Raw genomic sequence first — 23,966 nt, 5'->3', positions numbered from 1 at the left:
GAGACAGACAGACAGACAGACACAGACGGACAGACAGAGAAAGACACAGAGACAGACAGACATACACAGACAGACACCACAAGTACAGCAGTTTTGCTTTTTCGTCCAATTGATGGCTGGTAAATTGATCAGGATAATTGATCGACAGACTGACTGCAGATATTCTCGCGCATATCAGGCCTTACAGCTCAATTTTCAAACACTTTCCAATGCTGGGTTATGAAAAGGAGAATTAAATGTTAACCACAGCCCTCTGAAAGATCATAAACCTGGTACAATTATTCACACCAAGTCAATTTCCACTAAAATAAAAAACAAAAAACTGAAAAACACCTTCCAACAAACAGCTTCAAAGAAAAAAAAAAATCTGTTGACACCCAGCAGGACCCATCATGGAAAATGACTGGAGGAAGGTTGATGAATGCTCTCTGCAGGCAATTTCACAATCCCTCCTCTTGCCAACTCTTATTATGGAGGCTCTGGGTAACTTCCCAAAGGTCATGCGGTTAATTGGCCTGTCTAAAGGAAGACTGAAGGATATATATATACAAAGTTACACAGATTTGCACAGCTGTTCCACGTTAAAAGGAACCATAAGTGATGCATAGACAAGCATGTGATCATGAGCAAAAAAAAGAATGTCTAATGACTTAATGTGTACATCTGACTTTGAACGTCACGCTCCCTTAACAGCAAAGAAGATAGATATTATGCTATAAAATGACGGCGCTCACACCTACCACTCATCCCCTTACTGTAAAACAAAAAACATACATGAACTCACAGTAACCATAGAAGCTATGTACAGGAGCACCAGAAAAACTGGCTTTACTTCCCTCCAGCAGGGAAATGTCCCTGTATTCCCTCCATCATAATGGCTGATGACACCTACAGGAATTTTAGCAATCTCAAAAATGTTCTTAGACAGTGCTGAGTGTTGCTTTAGGTCAAAACAAAACTATCACAAACAAAGAAGGAAAGCACTGTATAAGCACAAAACCAAATACAGTATAACAAGTAGCATCATAGCTGCTTATGCAGAAATAGTGTGGGGGTGTCCAGTTCAAGCATGACCGGTGATCTATAACAGGAAGACCGCTACATACAGACAGCAGCTTTCTGAGAATGATGAGTCCTCTGGCCCTCTCCCCATTTCACAGCATGTCCAGATCCACTACACTCTGATGACTAATACAGCCATACTGCACTATTGGCTGCAACAACTTTCACACTATCATTTGTGAAATCCTGAAGAAGCAGTTCTGTATACAGCCAACACATTTAAGTAAGCTTTCGGCTTACAAGCCTTCTTCAGACTTTGTTCCTGTATGTCAACAAGAAGCTAAAACAGACCGCTTATATGCACTGGACATTTGGAGGAGAACATTCACTTGTCTCTTTTTTGCTGATCATTAGCTACATTTAATAAACACTGTGAAATAAACAAAGGTGGTTTAACAATTACGGCCTTAGTTCCTCAATTTTGATGCAAATCCTCACCCGAGAGCTGACTGGGAATGGCAATGATTTTTATCAATTGGATAAGGAGAGGAGCAGCGGGGGAGCAAGGGCCATACACTTAATTGGCTCTGCATCAATCAGAACAAACCCCCCCAGACTTAGACTATTGAACTGATTTTTGATAAAATCGGACCAAAACCAAGTAGTACAAGGTGGCAAACATTCACTGTTGCCCCACTGATCACCAATTATTATTATTTAGTATTTATAAAGCGCCAACATCTTCCGCAGCGCTGTACAGAGTATATTGTCTTGTCACTTAACTGTCCCCTCAGAGGGGCTCACAATCTAGTCCCTACCATAGTCCTATGTCTATGTATGCATGGTGTAGTGTATGTATCGTAGCCTAGTGCCAATTTAGGGGGAAGCCAGTTAACCTATCTGTATGTTTTTGAGATGTGGGAAGAAATCGGAGTGCCAGGGGGAAACCCACGCAGACACGGGGAGAACATATAAACTCCGTGCATACAGTGGCCCAGCTGGGATTCGGATCGGGGACCTAGTGCTGAAAGGCGAGTGTGCATTTGTCTAACGCACACGCAAGGCATAGTTTGTGGCCACTACAGCAATAACTTTTCTAGGCAGTTCTTCCCTTTAAAAGGTTACATCTACAACTTGCAAGTCTCAATGGTTGCCACATGCATGAATGCCCCCCCCCCCCCCCACCCCTCCCAGAGTCATCTCCAATAACTGAAGGAGAGAACAGCCAAGATATAGAGCAGCCCATTCTTTGCCCTTGCTACACGACTGCCAAGACACTTGGAAGACAGTCATGTTTTTGTACAAATAAGTCCGCTCGACTGGCTCCTTTTCCATTTCATTGTTTTTGTTTTTTTTCCCCTCTCCCAGAGGTAAAAGTCCTAATGAGCGCTCCACTTGGATAATAATCTCATTCTGCAGTAAATATTCTCGCAGCCTCAGCTGTCTGGAATGTTAACACTGGAGCAGCTCATGCAGTGCTAAATTATTTAACATAATGTCCAACTCGCTCTCTTCTTTCCTTGACACAGTTCCAAGGCTGATGTGTCCGCCCTAGATGTCACGGATTCACAGACACAAAGTCACAATAGGAAGATCTCCAGAAGGAGGGGGGGATGGGGAGATACTTCAAATACATCATCCACCACACACTTCTCCCCCAAGGAGTGGAGGGAAATAGACAGACAGCAGAACTTAGCAACTTCTGTGGCAATATGACTGTGTCAGTGACCTTAGCTGATGAGCGCTGGTATTCTTGTGTAATACTCAACATTAATTCACCCTTTCAGCAATTTCACTACTACAGGTCACACGGTGCATCATTTCCTTTTTGGCCTGCGTGCTTATCCTGCCGGCACAGTCATAAGCTGCATTAAGAATAAACTACTTAAGTAGCCAATAAACACCCGTGGGTTAATACGCCAGGCCAAAGATAACCCCAAACGTGACTGCTGCAAGAGCCAATCAATGAACATATCAGGCCCTGAATCTGCCTACAACGGTATCCATGTGTCCGGAAGCCAATCTGCAGGTGGCTTATTATTTTCACAACTGGCTGCAAGCTTAAAGGACACCTGAACTGAGAGGGATATGGTGGCTGCCATGTTTGTTTGCTTTTAAACAATACCAGCTATTTGGCAGTAGTGTCTGAATCACACACCCAAAACAAGCATGCAGCTAATGTAGTCAGACTTTAGTCAGAAACACCTGATCTGCTGCATGCTTGTTCAGGGTCTATGGCTAAAAGTATTAGAGGCAGAGGATCAGCAAAATGCATACATGCAAAAAGGGCGCTAGGGAAATTCGGATGCCCAGGAAACCTGATAGTACAATATAGTTAAATTTACTGATATTCTACTATTACAGTAAAAATGCTGATTGGAAGATATTGGTAATACATACCGATATTTTACAATAGCTAAACATAACGCTTTTCTCACACTGAACCCGCCCACTATCGATGCCCAACCTTAACCACTCCCCCATGTATAACCTTAACCGCCCCCCTTTCCATATCACCAATCGCCCCCCCCCCCAAAAAAAAAAACAACAGGGTTGTTGAGTCAGTACAAAAATCATCCGCCTCCGACTTCTCAGTTTATGAAACCACAGACTCCAGGTACCCAGGTTGCTCTGACTCTTCAGCCCTTCAAAAAAAAGACAATTTTTTGGGCACTGCCACAGGCACCCATTGAAATATTGGCATTTAAGGGAAATTAAGGCACCCTAGCACCCAAATGTCCCATTGCGGATTTCAATGGTCGCCTATGGGCCCACACTTCCGCCGCTAACTTGTCACCAAGCAAAGACAGCCAACCAAAATTCATTGTTTTAAACTAAACGTCATCTTCCATAGCCCTCTCCAAGTGCCCTTTAAAATGCTCTCTGCAACCCCAGCAACAGTACAGTGCTCTTGGCGACTGTTCCCATTACTGTCCAGAAACCTTTGCCTTCCAGCACTAGAAATTATCTGCACAAGGCAGGAAGCTTTGTTACTCATTTCCAACACCTGGACTAATCCACTTACTTGCAGCAGACTCTGGCACTGGTATGTGTCAGGTTCTGTTATGCTCACGTAAAAACTAAGGTAATTAAGATGAAACAATGCTTGTTATTAATCTTTATAAACTGATAACACTGAGTTTTTCACAAGAAAATTTGAACTTCCTTTTAATGCCAGCATCAGGGGCTTTCACGACCAGAAATATTGAGTAAGTTTAGGAAGTGAGAGTGAGCACACGTGTCTCAAAATTATTCTGCAGAACATCCTTGATGCAGCCCTGTAAGCATGGGTTGGATTAGTGTTTAGCAAGATATTAGCGGCATCCTAGGCTGATTGCACCTAGACATGATCAATCAATGCTATTAGAATGCTTCCCGTATGCAGAATTCACAGAAAAAGCAAAACTGGTTTTATTGCTGGATTCATTTTTACGTCTCTGATTGGCTGGACATGGCCATGACTTGCTTTCTATGATCAGCCAGAGAACAACAAAAATCAATCAATTGATCATGTTTCTCCATGAATGCGCCTTGCAGAAAGATTTCTATAGGAAATGATCATCTCTAGACTTCGCTCAAGAGTTCTGTAACAAGAGTCCAACAATGATGCCCTCAGCAATATAGTACATCAACCAATGTACTCTGAGATAAAGTGCTATTCATGCCAACCACACTGTACGGCCTATTGGTTGGCAAAGGAACACCATTTTATCACAGCACTAAGCTCAAATGTCTGAAAAGGGTCTGCTAGCCCATGGCATCAAATTCAATACAAACTTACGAAACCAGAAGAGCAGTAGATGAGTGGCTGACTACTCATTTTCCACTACAGACACTTTAACTGGTTTCATTATATGAAACACTGTGTCCCAACGGTAGGCCTTGGGTCTATGTTGCACAGATACAGACCACTGGTAACCAATTGAACACTCCTCCATTACAGCCAGCATAGCATGACTAGCAACAGAGGAATGCACTGCTCCACCTCAGACCAAAAGCTTGTGACATTCACTCACTAGTAGAGTGGAGTATAACTTCACTGCTAGTGACACTAAGCTTACAGTCTTACATCATTCTAGGGGATTCCCCACTGGTGGTCCTGTGACTGAGGAGGGAATCACCCATGCAATACAGTTCTTATACCAGCGAAAAGAAATGCAAGCTTACTGATTGTAGCATATGGAGGAGAGGTGTTTAGAGAGACAGGTTTTCCACCCAGTCCTGTTCATTTTGGATCTGAATCCCCAGAGATGGGGTGCGATGTTCCAAATGAACATTAGTGATAATTCTATCCCCGCACATACCACCAATATGGATTCCACCATCATTTTTTCCAGAGGCGTTCATAAATTAAATCGAAGGACATGTCTGAATGCCATAAGCAACACGCATCTTCCCAAACTTGGGCCTACTATGCAGACTGATGGGTATGGTTTCAGGTTCTATACCCACACAAGCCTCTAATAGAGATTTGACCCATGTCTTTCACTGCATCAATTCACAAGATAAAATTAAAAATAAGACTCAATGCCATGGGCAACAGGCATTTTCACAACCCGGAGCCTACTATGCAGACAGATCCAAAATGGATAGTGACAAGTAGCAATGGATAGAGATCTGTCTGCATAGTAGGCCCAGGGTTGTGAAAAGGCCTGTTACCCATGACATTGAGTCTTATCTTTAATTTTGTCTTGTGAACTAATGAAGAAAAATAAAAAGGGAAAAATCCATGTTAGAGGCTTGTGTGGGTATAGAACCTGTACCCATAACAATCTGTCTGGATGGATTCTAGTACTTTTTTCTAGTTTAGAAAATGAAGGATCCGACTGGATGTGTTAGGCTCTAGGCATTTTCCCAACCTTGGGCCCAATGCACCCAGGAATCAGTATTCACAGTGATCCTTTGCTATGTCAAGCATGCATGTCCTTCATTCTGCAAGTGTTGGACAATCTCTCATTATCATTGCCCCAAGGGAAATAACCTCATGTCCATAGATAAACAAATATCTGATAAGAACTCACATAGGCCAATTATCATGCATTGTGCAATGATACCTGTCCATTAAAAACAATCATGATCTATACTGGAATAATTTAACCTGCCATGTTAACAGCATTATTACCTCTCAATGACAGTTCTATGATAAGATGAACTGTCTCTGGACTACAAGCTAAGTTCATAGGTAGAGTCTACTCAGGCCTGAAACTGTTCCAAGGTGCAGTGACATTTTATACTACTTAATCCTACTTCAGTGTTCAATAAACACACACACACAGAAACAACCACCCTGCTTATTTTGTCAGCCTCTTCAGCGACCTGCACAGGAAGAGATGTCAATAGAAAAACATCCTCCTTCCAACACATTCCAGAGACATGAGTAGAAACACACAGGGCTGCCATGAAAGGCAAGGGGAATTAGCAACTGCAACAGAACAAGCCACTCAGTGATGCAAGCAGCGTTTAAAATGGCACAGGAAACAGAGCTTAGAGCTGACATGTGCTCTACTCCACAATGTGAAACCAGCATCTCTCTACAGGGAGCACTGCATACAAGTAGCACAATCAAACAGGTCAACAAGGGTGCTTCATACCAGCAATCGTATAATGCCAAAAATAGTATCTGCTACAATTTGTTAACATTGTAAGTACATTTTAGCGACGTAAAGCTATTCATTCATTAGACCACAGTAAAAGTACCCCCAAGTAGGTTATAAAGGCCCGCGTAACCAAACCATTTTAGCTCATCTTTTCATAATTTAATGACTTTAAACTATAAAAGATCTTTGCAGATGTCTAACGACCGGTATCTGCCCAAAATAAAAAAAACACACGACTGAGTACAATTTGTTTGCCGAAAACGTCCATTGTGCACATCCCAGCAAAGCCAATGGCTATTCCCTATGTGTGCATTTGCTGGGGAGAGGCCCAATGACCGGAAAAGTCGGGTCACTTCCTGCTCGCAACTTCCTCCGTTTTTTTCCCCGATCGGCCGACAAACATCTCTTACGGTCGTAAGTAGGTCAGGACCCCGGCTAGCAATACATCTGCAACCTGTGTGGCCGCATCGGTTGAATGAAAGATCGTCCAGTTCACGGTTGAACTGGTTCTGGTGGCATACACAGGCAGGCTACAACACAAAACACCTCCTAACCCAGGGTAGCAGATGGCCAAGTTATATCATAGGGTGATCTGATGCAGCAATTCCTGTGTGGCTAGAAGAGGGGTTAACAGCAAGTGTCAGGGCTGGCCCTGGATGTGATGTGAGCAGAAGATGACCTAGATCCAGAGGGAGCTGAGGAGGAGAACAGAGGATGGAACATCTACCTGCTCACCAGACCAGGAAGTCTTTGGACTGCAGCAATAGCAGGATGTCACAACAGGCTGCCAATCAAGGGGGCAAGGCTGGTGCTGCTGCAGCGAGGCTCCAGGACGGGTGATGAGCTGTGAGCTGGCACACTAGTCCCCGCTATTGTCAGCCAGCAGGGATGGAAGCAGCACCCACATCTGGCTCATGATCACCAGCAGCGGTCGGAGCGAGGAGGAGACGGCTGCAGGCCTCCTAGTGCACGGCAGGAGGAGGTGGGATCCTCCCCGCAGGCATTGCCGGGGCTTCCCAGGGAGTCGCAGTGCTGAGTGTTGCCGAGGAAGGATGGCGGATCTCGGGCTGGAGGAGGCGGAGCCGCTGCTGCTGCTAGAGGAGGGAGGGAGAGGCGGCTTGCTCAGCCCGGGGAGGGCGGAGCTTGCGTGTGGCTAATCTGCCGTCACAGGTGCTGCTGATGGAGTCACATGACTCATTACTCTGGAGAGGAGGGAGGGAAGGTCGCAGCGCTGGAGCTGCCACACAAAGCAGCCACACTGACAGCTCAAGTTTACTGTGTGTCTGTCTTCTCGGGGCAGACACGTTCACTTTCCTTTCACTCATTCTTTTCAGGAAATACTGTCATGGCTTTTATGACACAGAGAGAAGAGCTCCTATTTCACAGGACTGAGCTCTGCAAGGGAGATCAGCTGCCAGCCTCTGCATTCCCATCATGGTCACAGATTCATCATCGTTAAGCCCTGGCATCTCCTGCAGCAATATATAGGTGGCACTGAATGACGTCACATAATGTGCCTCAGAGGAGCTCACAGTCTAATGTCTCTAGCATAGACCAGCAGAGGCCAGAGAGGGGTTAATCAGTTAACTTACTACTGTAGTATGTTTTGTGGTGTGGGAGGAAACCAGGAAGTCAAGAGGTAGCCCATAAAACATAAAGATGTGGAATCTCCATGTATAGTGTCTCAACTGAGGACTGGGACTTAGCCTAGTGCTGCCCAGTTATTTAATTTCAGAATGTGCATGGTCCCAACGTATAATGGTCTACTTCTTCTTTTAATATAATATAACGCTGTACAGTATTCTACCACGGCATAGTCACACAGCTCTGGGAGTGCAGAATTATTAGGCAAGTTGTATTTTTGAGGAATAATTTTATTATTGAACAACAACCATGTTCTCAATGAACCCAAAAAACTCATTAATATCAAAGCTGAATATTTTTGAAAGTAGTTTTTAGTTTGTTTTTAGTTTTAGCTATTTTAGGGGGTTATATGCGTGTGCAGGTGACTATTACTGTGCATAATTATTAGGCAACTTAACAAAAAACAAATATATACCCATTTCAATTATTTATTTTTACCAGTGAAACCAATATAACATCTCAACATTCACAAATATACATTTCTGACATTCAAAAACAAAACAAAAACAAATCAGTGACCAATATAGCCACCTTTCTTTGCAAGGACACTCAAAAGCCTGCCATCCATGGATTCTGTCAGTGTTTTGATCTGTTCACCATCAACATTGCGTGCAGCAGCAACCACAGCCTCCCAGACACTGTTCAGAGAGGTGTACTGTTTTCTCTCCTTGTAAATCTCACATATTTATGATGGACCACAGGTTCTCAATAGGGTTCAGATCAGGTGAACAAGGAGGCCATGTCATTAGTTTTTCTACTTTTATACCCTTTCTTGCCAGCCACGCTGTGGAGTACTTGGACGCGTCTGATGGAGCATTGTCCTGCATGAAAATCATGTTTTTCTTGAAGGATGCAGACTTCTTCCTGTACCACTGCTTGAAGAAGGTGTCTTCCAGAAACTGGCAGTAGGACTGGGAGTTGAGCTTGACTCCATCCTCAACCCGAAACGGCCCCACAATCTCATCTTTGATGATACCAGCCCAAACCAGTACTCCACCTCCACCTTGCTGGCGTCTGAGTCGGACTGGAGCTCTCTGCCCTTTACCAATCCAGCCACGGGCCCATCCATCTGGCCCATCAAGACTCACTCTCATTTCATCAGTCCATAAAACCTTAGAAAAATGAGTCTTGAGATATTTCTTGGCCCAGTCTTGACGTTTCAGCTTGTGTGTCTTGTTCAGTGGTGGTCGTCTTTCAGCCTTTCTTACCTTGGCCAGGTCTCTGAGTATTGCACACCTTATGCTTTTGGGCACTCCAGTGATGTTGCAGCTCTGAAATATGACCAAACTGGTGGCAAGTGGCATCTTGGCAGCTGCACGCTTGACTTTTCTCAGTTCATGGGCAGTTATTTTGCGCCTTGGTTTTTCCACACGCTTCTTGTGACCCTGTTGACTATTTTGAATGAAACGCTTGATTGTTCGATGATCACGCTTCAGAAGCTTTGCAATTTTAAGAGTGCTGCATCCCTCTGCAAGATATCTCACTATTTTTGACTTTTCTGAGCCTGTCAAGTCCTTCTTTTGACCCATTTTGCCAAAGGAAAGGAAGTTGCCTAATAATTATGCACACCTGATATAGGGTGTTGATGTCATTAGACCACACCCCTTCTCAGTACAGAGATGCACATCACCTAATATGCTTAATTGGTAGTAGGCTTTCGAGCCAATACAGCTTGGAGTACAGGCTCATACACACATCAGACTATAGTCTTTGGAAAATGACAGATCACAGACCAATCTTACCACCCTTCATGTAGTATGAGAGCCATACTCTACACAGTCTTTCTATGGAGCTGAACTCCACATCAGAAAAAAATCATTGCAAGATGCTGCACACACAGATGCTGTACAGACACAAAAGATCAGTATCTGCAAAAGATCTGTTCCTGCCAAAAATCCATTCCTGCAAATTGCAATGATAGTCTATGAGATCTGCAGATCATCATACACACATGATTTAACTGACATTCATCTGCAGATCAAGCAATCATCCGCAGATCTGAAAATCCATCCTGGTGGATCTGATCTGCAGATGAATGTCAGTTAAATCATGTGTGTATGATGATCTGCAGGTCTCAGACTATCATTGCAATTTGCAGGAATGGATTTTTGGCAGGAACAGATCTTTTGAGTGTGTACAGCATGTTTGTGTGCAGCACCTTTTTCTGATGTGGAGTGCAGCTCCATAGAAAAGACTGTGTAGGTATGGCTCTCATACTACATGAAGGGTGGTAAGATTGGTCTGTGATCTTTCATTTTCCAAAGACTATAGTCTGATGTGTGTATGAGCCTTAAGACAACATGCATAAAGAGGATGATGTGGTCAAAATACTCATTTGCATAATAATTCTGCACTCCCTGTATGTGATGGCAGCCTGGGTAGGCATAGTCACAGACCTGTGCAACATGATGCCAGCCGTCACAGTGTGTAGGATGTTGCCAGCCTGAGTAGGCATACTCAAAGATCTGTGCAATGTGATGCCAGGCAGTCACAAATCTAATGGTGTAATTACACTTTCATGGAGCCCCCCAGCAAAACTTTGATGGACCCCCTCCCCCAATGTTCACACCCCTTCCCTTGCCTCCCCTTGGTGCCCTTCAAGGACTTGAGGCCCATCTCACAAGGGCCATAAAACAAGTGTGGCCATCATGATCTTCACAACCATAACAAGTGTAGCCACAAAACGCCAGATCTTTGGTATCAGAGGAAGGGTAGGTTAGGAGTTGGAGCCCCTCACAGCTCTGGCCTTCCCTGCGATCGCAGGGGCTGCTCCCCTCTAGTTACGCTAATGCACAGATCTGTACAATGTGATGCCAGCCTGGGTAGGCAGTCTCACAGAACTGTACAATGGGACACAAGCCTGCTCAGGCACTGTCATACAGCTCTGTGCAGTGTGACAGCCAGCCTGCTCAGGCACTGTCATACAGCTCTGTGCAGTGTGACAGCCAGCCTGCTCAGGCACTGTCATACAGCTCTGTGCAGTGACACAGCCAGCCTGCTCAGGCACTGTCATACAGCTCTGTGCAGTGTGACAGCCAGCCTGCTCAGGCACTGTCATACAGCTCTGTGCAGTGTGACAGCCAGCCTGCTCAGGCACTGTCATACAGCTCTGTGCAGTGACACAGCCAGCCTGCTCAGGCACTGTCATACAGCTCTGTGCAGTGACACAGCCAGCCTGCTCAGGCACTGTCATACAGCTCTGTGCAGTGTGACAGCCAGCCTGCTCAGGCACTGTCATACAGCTCTGTGCAGTGTGACAGCCAGCCTGCTCAGGCACTGTCATACAGCTCTGTGCAGTGTGACAGCCAGCCTGCTCAGGCACTGTCATACAGCTCTGTGCAGTGACACAGCCAGCCTGCTCAGGCACTGTCATACAGCTCTGTGCAGTGTGACAGCCAGCCTGCTCAGGCACTGTCATACAGCTCTGTGCAGTGTGACAGCCTGCCTGCTCAGGCACTGTCATACAGCTCTGTGCAGTGTGACAGCCAGCCTGCTCAGGCACTGTCATACAGCTCTGTGCAGTGTGACAGCCTGCCTGCTCAGGCACTGTCATACAGCTCTGTGCAGTGTGACAGCCAGCCTGCTCAGGCACTGTCATACAGCTCTGTGCAGTGTGACAGCCAGCCTGCTCAGGCACTGTCATACAGCTCTGTGCAGTGACACAGCCAGCCTGCTCAGGCACTGTCATACAGCTCTGTGCAGTGTGACAGCCAGCCTGCTCAGGCACTGTCATACAGCTCTGTGCAGTGTGACAGCCAGCCTGCTCAGGCACTGTCATACAGCTCTGTGCAGTGACACAGCCAGCCTGCTCAGGCACTGTCATACAGCTCTGTGCAGTGACACAGCCAGCCTGCTCAGGCACTGTCATACAGCTCTGTGCAGTGTGACAGCCAGCCTGCTCAGGCACTGTCATACAGCTCTGTGCAGTGTGACAGCCAGCCTGCTCAGGCACTGTCATACAGCTCTGTGCAGTGTGACAGCCAGCCTGCTCAGGCACTGTCATACAGCTCTGTGCAGTGACACAGCCAGCCTGCTCAGGCACTGTCATACAGCTCTGTGCAGTGTGACAGCCAGCCTGCTCAGGCACTGTCATACAGCTCTGTGCAGTGTGACAGCCTGCCTGCTCAGGCACTGTCATACAGCTCTGTGCAGTGTGACAGCCAGCCTGCTCAGGCACTGTCATACAGCTCTGTGCAGTGTGACAGCCTGCCTGCTCAGGCACTGTCATACAGCTCTGTGCAGTGTGACAGCCAGCCTGCTCAGGCACTGTCATACAGCTCTGTGCAGTGTGACAGCCTGCCTGCTCAGGCACTGTCATACAGCTCTGTGCAGTGTGACAGCCAGCCTGCTCAGGCACTGTCATACAGCTCTGTGCAGTGTGACAGCCTGCCTGCTCAGGCACTGTCATACAGCTCTGTGCAGTGTGACAGCCAGCCTGCTCAGGCACTGTCATACAGCTCTGTGCAGTGTGACAGCCAGCCTGCTCAGGCACTGTCATACAGCTCTGTGCAGTGTGACAGCCTGCCTGCTCAGGCACTGTCATACAGCTCTGTGCAGTGTGACAGCCAGCCTGCTCAGGCACTGTCATACAGCTCTGTGCAGTGTGACAGCCTGCCTGCTCAGGCACTGTCATACAGCTCTGTGCAGTGTGACAGCCAGCCTGCTCAGGCACTGTCATACAGCTCTGTGCAGTGTAACAGCCAGCCTGCTCAGGCACTGTCATACAGCTCTGTGCAGTGACACAGCCAGCCTGCTCAGGCACTGTCATACAGCTCTGTGCAGTGTAACAGCCAGCCTGCTCAGGCACTGTCATACAGCTCTGTGCAGTGACACAGCCAGCCTGCTCAGGCACTGTCATACAGCTCTGTGCAGTGACACAGCCAGCCTGCTCAGGCACTGTCATACAGCTCTGTGCAGTGTGACAGCCAGCCTGCTCAGGCACTGTCATACAGCTCTGTGCAGTGACACAGCCAGCCTGCTCAGGCACTGTCATACAGCTCTGTGCAGTGACACAGCCAGCCTGCTCAGGCACTGTCATACAGCTCTGTGCAGTGTGACAGCCAGCCTGCTCAGGCACTGTCATACAGCTCTGTACAGTGTGACACAAGCCTGCTCAGGCACTGTCATACAGCTCTGTGCAGTGTGACAGCCTGCCTGCTCAGGCACTGTCATACAGCTCTGTGCAGTGTGACAGCCTGCCTGCTCAGGCACTGTCATACAGCTCTGTGCAGTGTGACAGCCAGCCTGCTCAGGCACTGTCATACAGCTCTGTGCAGTGTGACAGCCAGCCTGCTCAGGCACTGTCATACAGCTCTGTGCAGTGTGACAGCCAGCCTGCTCAGGCACTGTCATACAGCTCTGTGCAGTGTGACAGCCAGCCTGCTCAGGCACTGTCATACAGCTCTGTGCAGTGTGACAGCCTGCCTGCTCAGGCACTGTCATACAGCTCTGTGCAGTGTGACAGCCTGCCTGCTCAGGCACTGTCATACAGCTCTGTGCAGTGACACAGCCAGCCTGCTCAGGCACTGTCATACAGCTCTGTGCAGTGTGACAGCCAGCCTGCTCAGGCACTGTCATACAGCTCTGTGCAGTGTGACAGCCTGCCTGCTCAGGCACTGTCATACAGCTCTGTGCAGTGTGACAGCCAGCCTGCTCAGGCACTGTCATACAGCTCTGTGCAGTGTGACAGCCAGCCTGCTCAGGCACTGTCATACAGCTCTGTGCAGTGACACAGCCAGCCTGCTCAGGCACTGTCATACAGCTCTGTGCAGTGACACAGCCAGCCTGCTCAGGCACTGTCATACAGCTCTGTGCAGTGACACAGCCAGCCTGCTCAGGCACTGTCATACAGCTCTGTGCAGTGACACAGCCAGCCTGCTCAGGCACTGTCATACAGCTCTGTGCAGTGACACAGCCAGCCTGCTCAGGCACTGTCATACAGCTCTGTGCAGTGACACAGCCAGCCTGCTCAGGCACTGTCATACAGCTCTGTGCAGTGTGACAGCCAGCCTGCTCAGGCACTGTCATACAGCTCTGTGCAGTGTGACAGCCAGCCTGCTCAGGCACTGTCATACAGCTCTGTGCAGTGACACAGCCAGCCTGCTCAGGCACTGTCATACAGCTCTGTGCAGTGACACAGCCAGCCTGCTCAGGCACTGTCATACAGCTCTGTGCAGTGTGACAGCCTGCCTGCTCAGGCACTGTCATACAGCTCTGTGCAGTGTGACAGCCAGCCTGCTCAGGCACTGTCATACAGCTCTGTGCAGTGTGACAGCCTGCCTGCTCAGGCACTGTCATACAGCTCTGTGCAGTGTGACAGCCAGCCTGCTCAGGCACTGTCATACAGCTCTGTGCAGTGACACAGCCAGCCTGCTCAGGCACTGTCATACAGCTCTGTGCAGTGTGACAGCCAGCCTGCTCAGGCACTGTCATACAGCTCTGTGCAGTGTGACAGCCAGCCTGCTCAGGCACTGTCATACAGCTCTGTGCAGTGTGACAGCCAGCCTGCTCAGGCACTGTCATACAGCTCTGTGCAGTGTGACAGCCTGCCTGCTCAGGCACTGTCATACAGCTCTGTGCAGTGTGACAGCCAGCCTGCTCAGGCACTGTCATACAGCTCTGTGCAGTGTGACAGCCAGCCTGCTCAGGCACTGTCATACAGCTCTGTGCAGTGACACAGCCAGCCTGCTCAGGCACTGTCATACAGCTCTGTGCAGTGTGACAGCCAGCCTGCTCAGGCACTGTCATACAGCTCTGTGCAGTGTGACAGCCAGCCTGCTCAGGCACTGTCATACAGCTCTGTGCAGTGTGACAGCCAGCCTGCTCAGGCACTGTCATACAGCTCTGTGCAGTGTGACAGCCAGCCTGCTCAGGCACTGTCATACAGCTCTGTGCAGTGTGACAGCCAGCCTGCTCAGGCACTGTCATACAGCTCTGTGCAGTGACACAGCCTGCCTGCTCAGGCACTGTCATACAGCTCTGTGCAGTGTGACAGCCAGCCTGCTCAGGCACTGTCATACAGCTCTGTGCAGTGTGACAGCCAGCCTGCTCAGGCACTGTCATACAGCTCTGTGCAGTGACACAGCCAGCCTGCTCAGGCACTGTCATACAGCTCTGTGCAGTGTGACAGCCAGCCTGCTCAGGCACTGTCATACAGCTCTGTGCAGTGACACAGCCAGCCTGCTCAGGCACTGTCATACAGCTCTGTGCAGTGACACAGCCAGCCTGCTCAGGCACTGTCATACAGCTCTGTGCAGTGACACAGCCAGCCTGCTCAGGCACTGTCATACAGCTCTGTGCAGTGACACAGCCAGCCTGCTCAGGCACTGTCATACAGCTCTGTGCAGTGACACAGCCAGCCTGCTCAGGCACTGTCATACAGCTCTGTGCAGTGTGACAGCCAGCCTGCTCAGGCACTGTCATACAGCTCTGTGCAGTGTGACAGCCAGCCTGCTCAGGCACTGTCATACAGCTCTGTGCAGTGTGACAGCCAGCCTGCTCAGGCACTGTCATACAGCTCTGTGCAGTGACACAGCCAGCCTGCTCAGGCACTGTCATACAGCTCTGTGCAGTGTGACAGCCAGCCTGCTCAGGCACTGTCATACAGCTCTGTGCAGTGACACAGCCAGCCTGCTCAGGCACTGTCATACAGCTCTGTGCAGTGTGACAGCCAGCCTGCTCAGGCACTGTCATACAGCTCTGTGCAGTGACACAGCCAGCCTGCTCAGGCACTGTCATACAGCTCTGTGCAGTGACACAGCCAGCCTGCTCAGGCACTGTCATACAGCTCTGTGCAGTGACACAGCCAGCCTGCTCAGGCACTGTCATACAGCTCTGTGCAGTGACACAGCCAGCCTGCTCAGGCACTGTCATACAGCTCTGTGCAGTGACACAGCCAGCCTGCTCAGGCACTGTCATACAGCTCTGTGCAGTGTGACAGCCAGCCTGCTCAGGCACTGTCATACAGCTCTGTGCAGTGACACAGCCAGCCTGCTCAGGCACTGTCATACAGCTCTGTGCAGTGACACAGCCAGCCTGCTCAGGCACTGTCATACAGCTCTGTGCAGTGACACAGCCAGCCTGCTCAGGCACTGTCATACAGCTCTGTGCAGTGACACAGCCAGCCTGCTCAGGCACTGTCATACAGCTCTGTGCAGTGACACAGCCAGCCTGCTCAGGCACTGTCATACAGCTCTGTGCAGTGTGACAGCCAGCCTGCTCAGGCACTGTCATACAGCTCTGTGCAGTGTGACAGCCTGCCTGCTCAGGCACTGTCATACAGCTCTGTGCAGTGTGACAGCCAGCCTGCTCAGGCACTGTCATACAGCTCTGTGCAGTGACACAGCCAGCCTGCTCAGGCACTGTCATACAGCTCTGTGCAGTGTGACAGCCAGCCTGCTCAGGCACTGTCATACAGCTCTGTGCAGTGTGACAGCCAGCCTGCTCAGGCACTGTCATACAGCTCTGTGCAGTGTGACAGCCAGCCTGCTCAGGCACTGTCATACAGCTCTGTGCAGTGTGACAGCCTGCCTGCTCAGGCACTGTCATACAGCTCTGTGCAGTGTGACAGCCAGCCTGCTCAGGCACTGTCATACAGCTCTGTGCAGTGTGACAGCCAGCCTGCTCAGGCACTGTCATACAGCTCTGTGCAGTGACACAGCCAGCCTGCTCAGGCACTGTCATACAGCTCTGTGCAGTGTGACAGCCAGCCTGCTCAGGCACTGTCATACAGCTCTGTGCAGTGTGACAGCCAGCCTGCTCAGGCACTGTCATACAGCTCTGTGCAGTGTGACAGCCAGCCTGCTCAGGCACTGTCATACAGCTCTGTGCAGTGTGACAGCCAGCCTGCTCAGGCACTGTCATACAGCTCTGTGCAGTGTGACAGCCAGCCTGCTCAGGCACTGTCATACAGCTCTGTGCAGTGACACAGCCTGCCTGCTCAGGCACTGTCATACAGCTCTGTGCAGTGTGACAGCCAGCCTGCTCAGGCACTGTCATACAGCTCTGTGCAGTGTGACAGCCAGCCTGCTCAGGCACTGTCATACAGCTCTGTGCAGTGACACAGCCAGCCTGCTCAGGCACTGTCATACAGCTCTGTGCAGTGTGACAGCCAGCCTGCTCAGGCACTGTCATACAGCTCTGTGCAGTGACACAGCCAGCCTGCTCAGGCACTGTCATACAGCTCTGTGCAGTGACACAGCCAGCCTGCTCAGGCACTGTCATACAGCTCTGTGCAGTGACACAGCCAGCCTGCTCAGGCACTGTCATACAGCTCTGTGCAGTGACACAGCCAGCCTGCTCAGGCACTGTCATACAGCTCTGTGCAGTGACACAGCCAGCCTGCTCAGGCACTGTCATACAGCTCTGTGCAGTGTGACAGCCAGCCTGCTCAGGCACTGTCATACAGCTCTGTGCAGTGTGACAGCCAGCCTGCTCAGGCACTGTCATACAGCTCTGTGCAGTGTGACAGCCAGCCTGCTCAGGCACTGTCATACAGCTCTGTGCAGTGACACAGCCAGCCTGCTCAGGCACTGTCATACAGCTCTGTGCAGTGTGACAGCCAGCCTGCTCAGGCACTGTCATACAGCTCTGTGCAGTGACACAGCCAGCCTGCTCAGGCACTGTCATACAGCTCTGTGCAGTGTGACAGCCAGCCTGCTCAGGCACTGTCATACAGCTCTGTGCAGTGACACAGCCAGCCTGCTCAGGCACTGTCATACAGCTCTGTGCAGTGACACAGCCAGCCTGCTCAGGCACTGTCATACAGCTCTGTGCAGTGACACAGCCAGCCTGCTCAGGCACTGTCATACAGCTCTGTGCAGTGACACAGCCAGCCTGCTCAGGCACTGTCATACAGCTCTGTGCAGTGACACAGCCAGCCTGCTCAGGCACTGTCATACAGCTCTGTGCAGTGTGACAGCCAGCCTGCTCAGGCACTGTCATACAGCTCTGTGCAGTGACACAGCCAGCCTGCTCAGGCACTGTCATACAGCTCTGTGCAGTGACACAGCCAGCCTGCTCAGGCACTGTCATACAGCTCTGTGCAGTGACACAGCCAGCCTGCTCAGGCACTGTCATACAGCTCTGTGCAGTGACACAGCCAGCCTGCTCAGGCACTGTCATACAGCTCTGTGCAGTGACACAGCCAGCCTGCTCAGGCACTGTCATACAGCTCTGTGCAGTGTGACAGCCAGCCTGCTCAGGCACTGTCATACAGCTCTGTGCAGTGACACAGCCAGCCTGCTCAGGCACTGTCATACAGCTCTGTGCAGTGTGACAGCCAGCCTGCTCAGGCACTGTGCAGTGTAATACTCTGCTGATCAACCCTAACCAATTAACCCCTAAACACCTCCCCAACGCTTAACTACTACCCAAACATTAACCTCTTCCCATCACATAACCCCTTTCTGACTTCTGACCATAACTTTCCCCCTTGAACCTATCACTAATGCCTAAGGCTACTTTCCCATCAGGATGTTGCGTTTGACGAGACGTTAAGGTCACACAACATGCCCCTAAGGCAACGCATTGTGCACTATAACTTGGACGTTATAGTGCATTCTTTAGCCCTGCATTTGGTGCGCCGTTTTCGTCACACAGTGATGGAATGAAAACGGCGCATGCGTTACATATAAAAAAAAATACATTACTGAGCATGTGCAACACAACTAACACAGCAGATTTATTGCTTAACGCACAGCATGCAGCACCTTCTAATAACACCTCACGTTACACACAAACGCGACGTGTGCACTGTGAATGTCGCACAGACTTAGTATTGCTGTGCGTTAGTCTGCGTTATAAAATTTTCTAACGTGCGACTTTAACATCGCACTGTGAAAGAGGCCTTAACAGAACCTTACAAGTCAACCTAACTTTAGCACTGTAACCCTTCCACAACACATCCGGCTATGCTTAAATTCCCCTCCCCCACCACTAACAACCCTCTTCTGATGCCTATCTTTAACTTTCTAACTCATAACATCTAAACCTAACCTCTCCCTAATCTGCTGAACCCATACTGGTACTATTTCATGGTCTTCACTGCAGACCCCAAATTCGAGAATCAGAGGTCCCAGCATAGGTTTTTCTATAGAAAAGTGCCACCACACTGTAATGAGCTGCTTCACAGAATAGGCAGTGCTATAAATAGCGCCTGTCTGTAGTGTGGCATCCAAGCATTGTTTAGACATTTAGATATATCTCTTCAGGCTAAATTGCAGAGCAGGGACACAAGAGTCAGCACAGTATTAATGCTTCTATGATAGCAGCCCAGTCTGGATCCTGCTGGAGGGTGTTTATCTCAAATGAACCAGCCATCCATCATGCAAATGAGGGAATTCTGTTGCTATTTAGCATCCTTAAAATGTGACCCCCTTTTTAGCTATGAAGCCATTCAGCACACGGTAGGTGAGGGGATGCCACAGATAATTCACAGTACCACACACATACATAAAGCCCCTCCTTTACAACCATCTGCTGAGCTATTTGCCTGAAGAAACCCTTCAATAGCCATCAAAATCAATTCTCATTTAATATATATGCAAAAGGGATAGTCCATTTCTTTTACAGGCCGGTTAAGTGCCTCAAGCCTAATTTAAGACATGGTACCTTTTGGTGTTTACTTTTGCTGTGCTCTGGAGCTCACCATAACTTACTGAGAGAGTTGCCTAGCGCGAATAGCTCTCAGGTGGTACGGAGATGGAAGTGATTGCTCCTAACTGTGTGTATGGAGAGCCAGCATCCCTAGGAACTGTTTGGAATTGCTCCACCCTGTGAAATTAACGTGTCATTGCAGTAAAGCTCATTGAAACAGTAGGGATGAAAACAGATACGATTCAGTTTACGTCTCACATTGTGCAGAGTTTGTATTGTAGGTATAGTCAACATTGTTGCCATGGTTTCTAGCAAGCTTTCCAAAAACTAAATAAATAATATAGTTATAGCAATTACAGACTGGAGTGGAACTAAACCCAAACCAGAACATGGCAACTTCTCAAATCAATCATAATAATTTATGTAAACTCTGACCGAAACTATTCAAATTGAAAAACACCTTTATGTACCCATCTATAAAGATCTGCACAAGAGTTACAGTAAAACTTAGATTAGCCAAACCAGAAAAAATTAATATGAATCATTTCATTTTCCCCTGCTGTCAGATGAGTCACCAAGCCAACAGGAAGATGGGGTGCACTGAGCTTTTAGCTGGGTTGGGTTATTTGATTGTTTTCTCTTAAAGCAACCATAACAGGGAGCTTCCGTGTGCAGGCTACATTGATTGTAAGTTGTACATTTCTATTTTTGTCAGTATACAGCTTTGTCATTTAACTTCTTATTACATAACTATGCAAGATGGATTATTCTGTTACTTGGACAAAAAGGAGAGGATGAGTTCTACATAAATGTCATTACTTTTGGACAAAGACAGGTAAGGCAAAAAATATGGGCTATAAGGAGTTAGACAGGTTCTTAAACGTGTTTATACCAGAATGTGATTCTCTTTTCACACCTCTAGAATTTGGTAAATTTTCTGCTCGCAGATTAAGGTTTTAAGGCGCGTACCCCTTAGACTAATGTTGCACTTTTTGCATCTGGACCTGATCCCCATGGGTGACATTGCTGGGCCAGACTGCACAGATGCATGTCAGTTGTGTAGCTGACAACACACTGTGTTGCTATGTGTGTGTGTGTGTGTGTGTGTGGGGGGGGGGGGACAAGGGACAACAGGCAGGGAAGCAGCACAAAAAATGGGTTCGGTGGGTGATTGGCATCACTAGTGGGTGAGTTGATCCACCAGGCAAATAGCTTGCGGGTTGGTTGTCGGGGGCTGCCATACACGCCTGATTATTGGCACAAGCAGTCGTTATTGCCCCCTTAAGCCAACTTAAAGAGAACCTGAGGTGGTTCTTGGGGGGGGGGGGCAGATGGGACACAGAGGCATGTTCTCTGCCTCATGACATGCCTCTGTGTCCCAACACCACTGCTCTGTGCCCCCACCCTCCCCCCACCGTCCTATGGCCCCCAAAGATTAGCAACATTAATTGTCGCCATCTCAGAGGTAAACACGGGAGAAGGATTCCCTGCTCAAAACGTCCTCCCAGGGGCATTCCTGCAGGGTTTCCAGGGCTGCTATCGGGCAGCTCTCTCTCCCTGGCCGCTCCCCCGCCTCCCTGCATGCTGTGAAGGAGAGACAGTCTCTCATTCCAGCGCCGTGACCCAGAGATCACACAAGTGAAAGTGGGTCAGTGTGGCCCACAGGAGCAGCAGGGAGCATCGGTTTTTGCGGCTACCTGATCCGTTCAGCCCCCCGAATCAGGAAGCCTACTTTTTGTATTATTATTATTTTATGAGCCCACCTCGGGCTCTCTTTAATTAAGTCAGGTACCTGACTTAAAGAGGAACTTCAGCCTAAACAAACATACTGTCATTAAGTTACATTAGTTATGTTAATTAAAATAGATAGGTAATATAATCTCTTACCCACCCGGTTTTAAAAGTACAGGCAAATGTTTGATTTCATGAGGGCAGCCATCTTTTTGGTTGAAAGGAGGTGACAAGGAGCATGAGACACAGCTCCAACTGTCATGTGTGCTGATCACCCCTCCCAGTTGCTAGACAACGTGAATAACCACATAGGAAATCCCATCATGCTTTGCACAGCATCAGGAAGAAAAATCCTGGGCAGTTTTCTTTGATGGGTGGAGCTTAGCTAAAAATGCAGTTAAAAATGATGCTTTGGTAAGAAAAACAAAGTTTCGATGCTGTGAAACTGTTAAAGAAACACAGAGCCTTTTCAGTGCTGCTGAGTAGATTTTTAGTCCGGAGGTTCACTTTAAGTTGGCTTAAGTCTGTACAAATGTGTAGAGGCCTATTCCTGAAATAGGAAAGGAGTCCACCATTTTGCACCTATACACTGTTTGCATTCACTTCCCACCCTGACTGTTCTGGCCCACACCCACCCTGCAATTTTTCCGACAACCGGCGATATTTTTGAGCGACAAGCAATTGTTTCAGTGATCTTGCGATGTGGGTACAGGCACAATTACGCAAACATTTATTGACACGCAGCGATAACGGCCTTCGCGGCAGATCAAATCTTTAAGATCGCTAACGACCCCGTGCAAAGTACCACGTCCGCTTGACTTCCCATTCGCACCAGTTGTGTACCCGCCCGCCGGTAAATGGATCGGCGAGGGCTTGTTGCCGACGGACGTCGCTGGGATCCATCTTCCTGCTCCGGAGGGGAGTATTCAGCTTAAGAATTTAAATTCTTTGGTTTGGGATTCCGTTGGGTTGTCATAGAATTCAGTAACAAATGACTTGTTGAATAATGATACATAATATACATTCTTGCACTAAGATGGAATAACACTTGAAACGGTTACAAAAATCAAACTGAACTTTTGCACTCCCAAGTGCTGTTGATAACAGGAACAGCTTGGTGGGGTTGTTTTTATCTCCTGAGGAGAGGAATAAAACTGTTGGAGAATTTATAATACCTCCAGTAAAACAGAGCGGCCTTTGTTGCCTGGTACTATCAGTCTCCTACAGATTGCAACTGTTCACAGAGCTTCACTGAGCTAACAGTCTTACCTTCAATTACTATCTTGGCTGGAAGCCTGTGGAGGCTTGTTGTGCAAGAAACACTGTGTCCTCTGCTCTACAGCAGATCATTCACTGCACAGTTTTAGTGTGCCATAAAAATGGATTCTCACACCGGTTATAAATATACAGTACTGGGGAGGAGGATATACAAGCAGTGCTGGATTAAATGCTGTAATGCTGAAACTGAATACCAAGCGCTGATCTGTCACAGAGACTCATTTATAACACATGGGGTGACATCTACTGCTAATGGTCTGCTGAAGTCAATATGCCCCTCTGGCAGTGACAACTGAATGGACTGCTGTTGCCTCGGTGACATTGGGACCTTTTTCTAAGATAGTAAGAACTGTTCCAATAGAAAACACACCAGTGGTGTAACTACATTTCATGGGTCCCCCCTATGTTCCCTTGCCTCCACTTCGTGCCCCTTACGACCTTGGGGCCCATCTCACAAGGGTTTTTTTTTTTTAAAGTGTGGCCATCATCATCTTTACAACCGAGTGGAGCCACAAATACACCTGATCTATAGTATAGTCCCCTGTATCAGAGAAAGGGATGCTTAGTATATGGGGGGCCCCCACAATGCTCTAGGCCCCTGCGACTGCAAGGGCTGCTCCCCTCTAGTTACGCCCCTAAAACACACCTGATCAGACAATTTGTTATTTGATATAGCTAGAATTGGAAGCTCATCTGCTAAACCCTTGTTTCCACCCCACTACCCTCTAGGTTGTAAGCTGGCAAGGGCAGGGATCTTCCCCTAGTGTTTACTCTTTCTGTTGTATTTTTTTTCCTCAAATGTACCAGTATTGGTAAAGACTCAAAATTACACATCAGTTGTATTATTTGTACAATCAGGACCACCAGCAACACAACTACAATGTATTGAATTGCTCATGTATCTATGCTCCCCACTAGTGTCTGTTTTGTAGTATGTACAGCGCTACGGAAGATGATGGCACTATATAAATAGTGTAAGGATGATGGCGCAGCACACAACGGAGTGGGCAGGGTGAGTAGCAGTAGAATGGACCCAGCTTGGCCGAGGCAATCCGGCAGACTGGACTGTGGGACGTCATGTTGGGGCCACCATACACACTCTAGATACTCGGCAGAGGC

General features: G+C 48.4%; 1 protein-coding gene across 4 annotated transcripts in view; it reads right to left on the bottom strand.

The window, feature by feature from the left end:
* JMJD1C (jumonji domain containing 1C) overlaps nucleotides 1–23,966 on the bottom strand; it is a 509,668-nt gene that overhangs the window by 188,997 nt on the left and 296,705 nt on the right. Inside the window, exon 1 of one of the 4 annotated variants that reach the window (XM_068255137.1) lies at nucleotides 7,327–7,448. The exons of the other annotated variants lie outside the window; for them this stretch is intronic. The gene's annotated coding sequence lies outside the window, so the exon portion shown is untranslated. Of the gene's footprint in view, nucleotides 1–7,326; nucleotides 7,449–23,966 lie in introns of those variants that run through there. 4 annotated transcript variants of the gene reach the window in all.

The sequence above is a fragment of the Hyperolius riggenbachi genome, chromosome 10 (genome assembly GCF_040937935.1).
Source record: "Hyperolius riggenbachi isolate aHypRig1 chromosome 10, aHypRig1.pri, whole genome shotgun sequence".
NCBI lineage: Eukaryota > Metazoa > Chordata > Amphibia > Anura > Hyperoliidae > Hyperolius > Hyperolius riggenbachi.
Note: the sequence above shows the minus strand (reverse complement) of the source record. Positions and strands in the feature narration are given on the sequence as shown.